The sequence below is a fragment of the Elephantulus edwardii genome, unplaced genomic scaffold (genome assembly GCF_000299155.1).
Source record: "Elephantulus edwardii isolate Elephantulus edwardi_28Jun2011 unplaced genomic scaffold, EleEdw1.0 scaffold00045, whole genome shotgun sequence".
Classification (NCBI taxonomy): domain Eukaryota; kingdom Metazoa; phylum Chordata; class Mammalia; order Macroscelidea; family Macroscelididae; genus Elephantulus; species Elephantulus edwardii.
In genome coordinates this window covers 15,030,966-15,037,168 of record NW_006399795.1, presented here as the reverse complement: position 1 = coordinate 15,037,168, position 6,203 = coordinate 15,030,966, and positions in this window count along the sequence as shown.

The following is a 6,203-nucleotide window of genomic DNA, read 5'->3' as shown; positions in this document are numbered from 1 at the left end:
CCAGGGAGAAAGATGGACAATCTCCTCCTGTGTGATGTCTCTGAAAACGCCCTGAAGGGTCAGCTATGGGGAGATTCAGACTTGATGCTACACAACTTCCCTAATAGTGATAAGGAGTTGCATTGCCAATCCAAAGGCACGTGGTTTGAATTCACCAACCATTCCATGGGAGAAAGGTGAGCAAACCTCTCCCATGCCCTTGAAAACCATCTGCTCCTGACAGCCAAATGAAGAGTCAACTATGAGTCAGTTCCCACTCAACAACATACAACAATGACAATGACTTTCCTAATAAACCTATCATCATCAACATTATGGGTTCTGTGTGGCCATTGCAATGAATTATCAGACCCGTAGAGAAGTGCAGATGGGACATGTTCTCTGAGTGTAGGTTTTACTCTAGATCAAACAATAAAGCAAATATCACAATAAAGAGAGCCACACAATCTTTCTCATTTCCCAGAGCATATAAAAGGTGATTCCATTACACTGTGGTCTATCAGATGTACAGTGTTGTTAGGTGTTGTTGAGTCAACTCTGAGTCATAATGATTCAGTGTTCAATGAGATAAAACCCTGCCTGGTCCTGTGCTGTCCTCACCATTGTTGCCACCACCAGGCCAATCTATCTCATCAAGAATGCTGTTCTTTTTCTCTGACCCTCTACTGTACTAAGCATGACATCCTTCCAGACAACATGCTCTAAGTATGTGAGATAAAGCCTCGCCTTTCCATTCCTAAGTATTATTCTGGTTATACTTCCAAAGCAGATTTATTTGTTCTTTGGATAGCCCATAGTATATTCAATATTTTTCACTAATACAATAGTCAAAGCCATCATTTCTTCTTCAGTCTTCCTTATTTATTGTTTCATTTTCTCATGCATATGAATGTGATTGAAACTACCCTGGATTGTATCAGACACATGTTAGTCCCCAAAGTCACATACTTGATTCTTTAATAACAGCTTTAAGAGGTCCTTTGCAGAAGAGTTCCCCAATGCAATATGATATTTGATTTCTTACTTCTGCTTCCATGGGTATTGATTGTAGGTTCCTATAAGAGGAAATCATTGTTACTGTTATATGCTGTTGAGTCCCTTGCAACTCATAGTTACCCTACGCACAACAACTCTGAGCCTTACCGTGTCTTAAACCAATCTTACTGTCTAATACATCTACCTCGCATTATCACAGTTACTCTATCAATCCATCTCATCCAGGGTCTTCCTCTCCTGTGCTGTCCCTCCAAACTTCCAAACACGATGTCCTTCTTCAAGGACTGGATTCTCCTGGCAACCTGTCCAAAGTAGGTGAGATCGAGCTTCAAAATCTTTGGTTCCAAAGAGCAACTTGATTTCATCCTCTCCAGGACAGAACTATTTGTTTTCTTGGCAGTCCCAGAATGTTCAATACTCTTCTCCAGAACCACACCTCAAAGATAGCAATTCTCCTTCTGTCATCCTTAGTCATTGTCCAGATCTTTGAGGAATAGCAAGTAATTGTAAAGACGATGGCCTGGATTAGGCACATCTTGGTCTCTAGACTGACATCATTGCCATTTGGCACTCTGGATAACAACAAAACAACAATATGTCATTTGATGTCTTACTCTTACTTCCTTGGCCAATGATTGTAGATTCATGGAAGATGAAATATTGGCAGCTTCAATCTTTTCTCTGATTATATCAATGTTGCTTATTGGTTCATCTGTGAAAATTTTTGCTTTCTTGACATTAAGGTGCAAGATTGTAGTCATTGGGTATCATGAGTAAAATGTTAAGTTCTCTTTGCTTTCAGTAAGCAAGGTATATTATCTCATATTGCAGGTTGTCAGTGATTCTTCCTTTAATTTTGATATATTCTTGTTAACATAGTACAGTTTCTAAGATTATGATCTCAGCAGACAGATCAAATAATTATGACGAAAGGGTACAACCATGACACATTGCTTTCTTGATTTAAATCACAAAGAATCCCTTGTTCTGCTCAAAGACTGTCAGTTGCTCTATGTACTGAAAGAGATACATATTTGGGTCCATTCAAAGGTGACCCAACAGAACTCATAAATGATAATATCACATGCAAATAAAATCTTGCTGAAGAAAATGAAAAACCAAACTAAACCAAACCAAAACAACCCACCCCCAAAAAACCCAGTTGTGACAATACATTGACAGAGAAGAGGACACAGAATGAAGGATGACATTGCTGATGTTGAATGGATCTTGGGTGAAAGCAGAAAATACCAGAAAGATGTTTCTCTGTACTCTGTTGATTTTCCAAAGGCAAATGACTGTGTAGGTCATAACAAATTAGGATAACACTGTGAAGAATGGGAACTACAGAACACTTAACCGTACTTACATGAAACCTGCACTTCCATCAAGAGGCAGTGTACAATAACACTGTGAAAAGGTTTGAAAAGTGACAATCACCAAAATGTGACACAGAGACACACAGTGAGCACATGTTGTTAGGTGTTGTTGAGTCAAGTATGATTCATAGCAACCCTATGAACAAAAGATCTGAACCCTGTTCTATCCTGCGCCATCCTCACACTTTGTGACACACAAGAGTTTATTGCAGCAGTCACTGCATCAATCCACCTGGTTAAGGGTCTTCCTCTCCTTTGCTGACCCTTCATCCTTCTTAGTATCATGTCCTTTTCCAAGGAATATCCCCTCCTAGCAACATACCCAAAGTATGTGAGAACATCATTCTTGACTCCAAAGAGCCCTCCGGCTGCACTCTCTTGAAGGCATATTTGCTTGTCTTTTTAGCTGTCCATAGGACATTCAGCGCTCTTCTCTCACATAGCAGCTCAAAGGCATCAATTCTTTTTTTGTCATCCTTATTCATTGCCCAGCTCTCAGATGCATAGCAAGTGATTGGAAAGGCTATGGCCTGAATCAGATGCACTTTAGTTTTCAAACTGACATCATTACTCCTCAATAATTTGGAGAGGTCCCTAACTGCAGATTTTCCTAGTGCAATGCATCTCCTTATTTCCTGACTGCTTTTACCAAGGGTGTTAATTGTGGATCCAACCAAGATGAAGCTGTTGACAGTTTCAACCTCTTCTCAGTCCATCATGATGTTGCCTATCAGTCCAGTGGTAAGAATCTTCATTTTCTTGACATTGAGATGCAATCCGTACCAAAACCTCAATCCCTTGATTTTCTGCAACAAGTGCTTCAAGTCCTCCTCACTTTCAGCAAGCAAGGTGGTGTCATCTGCATAACACAGGTTATTAATGAGTCTCCCTCCAATCCTGATGCCACATTCCTCTTTATAGAGCCCAGCTTCTTGAATAACTTACTCAGTCTACAGATTAAATAGATATGGAGTGAGAATACAAGCCTGACACACTCCCTTCTTAATTTGAAGCCATGCAGGGTTTCCCTGCTCCATTCACACAACAGCCTTCTGGTCCAGGTATAGGTTTCGCATGAACACAATTAAATGGACTCCCAGTTCTTCTCAATGTCAGCCACAACTTGTTATGAGCCACACAGTCAAATGCCTTTGTATAGTTAATGAAGTCAACAGTATGTGCTCACTGGGAGCTTTGGCCATAGTGAGAACATACCATTGGAAAATGGTATTGATAGGAAAATGCGTGATGCAGGGGGCTTCCATAAACCTTCAGTTCGTAGGACACAAAATGAAGTTCAAGAAAAACAAAGCATACCTGAAAAGAGGGAAATTCTGGTGGTGTAACATGTAGGGAGTGGAGCTGCTAACCCAAAAGCTGCCCATCTTTGGCAGTTCAAACACACCAGTGGGCTCCGCCAGAGGAAGATGAGCAGTCTGCTTCTGTTAGGACTCACAGCCTCAGAAACCCAAAGGGGGGGTGGGTGGTGGTGGTTGTGAATTGTGATGACTTGGAACTAACTGGGTGATACTGAGTGAGTTTATGCTACAGTGAGGCTGAGGGAGGAACAGCTGGGGTCAGAATTGATAACAAGCTGGAGGGTGGAGGCAGGTTTGACCTCACCTGTAGGAATCAGCTTTGGACTGTTGATTCTCTCTCCCCCTTTGAGAAATCTGGGGAGGTCAGACGCTGCCACCTTGTGATTTTTATAGAAATTAGACCAAATAAGGTGGGGTCAGAAAGCCGGGCAATGACTAGGGATGATAGAAGGAGAATTGATGCCTTTGAGCTGTGGTGCTGGAGAAGAGTATTGAATATACCATGGACTGCTAAGAAAATGAACAGGTTTGTCTTGGAGAGGGTGAAGCCAGACCGCTCCTTGGAGGCAAAGATTCTGGGGCTTCGTCTGACATACTTCGGACATGTGGCAAGGAGGGACTGGTCCTTGGAGAGGGACGTCATGCTTGGGAGAGTGGAGGGACAACGCAGGAGAGGAAGACCCTCTATGAGGCTGGGGTAATGGGGGTAGGTGTGCCAGAGATGGTGAGATTGGCACAGGATAGGACAGAGTTAAGGGCTGTTGTACATAGGGTCTCTGAGTTACAGATGACTTGGTGGTACATAACAACAAAACAAGGTGGGATTAAAAACCAGATTGGTTTGGGTTTATTGATGTGGGTACATATTAGCATCTGCTGCTAGAAAAAGCTCTAAGCTTTTACTGCTTAAATGGGATCTGGATGGCATGGTGGCCTGTGGTTAATGAGGTTGAAATACTAAAAATCATCAAACCAAAACAGGCCCTTCTCTTCTCTTTCTGTGGTAACTGTTCTGTACAGGTTCATATTGATTCTGGCTGTGCCTCCATGCTTTCAGAGTAGAATTCTGTTGAGTTTTTATAGCAGTGACCTTTGGGGAACAGACCATCAAGTTTATCTTCCAATGTGCCTCTTAGTGGGTTTGAACTGACAACCCAGTGTTTAACTAGTTGCTCCCCTGATGAGGACTTCTTATTGAAATGCTAGTCCTAGTTTACTTTAGAAAAAGAAATCCAAAGGCTTAGGAAGATGGAAAGGTTGGGGTGGATTTATCATATTCAGCCAGTGCACTTGTGCTATATCCTCTAGGAAGGAACATCTATTTTCTCCTTAGTACAGTGATGAACTATGAGTGAATGTCCTAATTCGAACCATCCTTGCATTCCTGTATAAACTAATCATGATGTAGTAGTATTTCAATAAGCTGCTGGATTTCTGTTCAATATGTTTGTTGGTGCTGTGTTTGGGATTTTGGAAATGATAGTAATACATATAATTGACTTGTGGTTTCCTTTTGGTTGAGGCTATGTTGGCATTAAAAAGAGCCTGGAAGCTTTTCTTCTTTTTGCTTGACTATGAAGGTGTTTAAAACAGTTTAGAATGGACAGTGTTTAAAGACTTGTAGGATGCCATCTGGGACTTGGAAGTAGCTCTTTGAGAGTTCTCCTCACTCGTTCTATAGTAACTGCTTGGTACATTTTTTTTTAATACCTGTAGGAGAGGTCTGGTGTTTTAGTGATAAGGAACAGCCCTGCCAACACAAAGGTACATGGTTCAAATCCAGCAGGAGATAGATGGGCAGTGTCCTCCCGTGAGATATGTTGTTGTTATGTGCCGTTAAATCACCTGCAACCCATAGTGACCCTATGTACAGCAGCTCTGAACTCTGCTCTGTTCTGAGCCAGTCTCACTAATCCCGACACACTAATCCCCATTGCCCCAGTTACTGTACCAGTCCATCTAATCCAGGTTCTTCCTGTCCTGCACTGTCCCACTACCCTTCCAAACATGATATGCCTCTGAAAACCCACTTAAGGGTCAGTTATGTGTTGTTTTCTCCTCAGTGGTATACAACATTCTGGAATCAACTTAGTAAAATAATATTCTTCTAGGAAATAATTACCTACCGATATAGGTAATTATAATTAGGTATTACAGTATTAGAGTTCAGATTGGAAGTAAATGAAAATGAGGAAAAATAGTGGCAAACATCCATTAATAATTAGAACATGGAATTTATAAAGCATAAATGTTGGAAAATCAGAAGTTGTGAAAAATGAAATGGAACGCATGAACATTGACATTCTAGGAATTAGTGAAATGAGATGGACTAGCTTTGACCACTCCGAACCAGATAATCCTATGGTATGAGTCATATGCCGGGAATGAAAAACAGAAGAAGAATGTGTTGCATTCATAGTAAAAAAGTAAATTTCAAGTTCTATCCTGAAGTGCAATGTTGTGAGTGATAGGATATTTCCCATATGCATACAAAGAGACCTGTTAATAC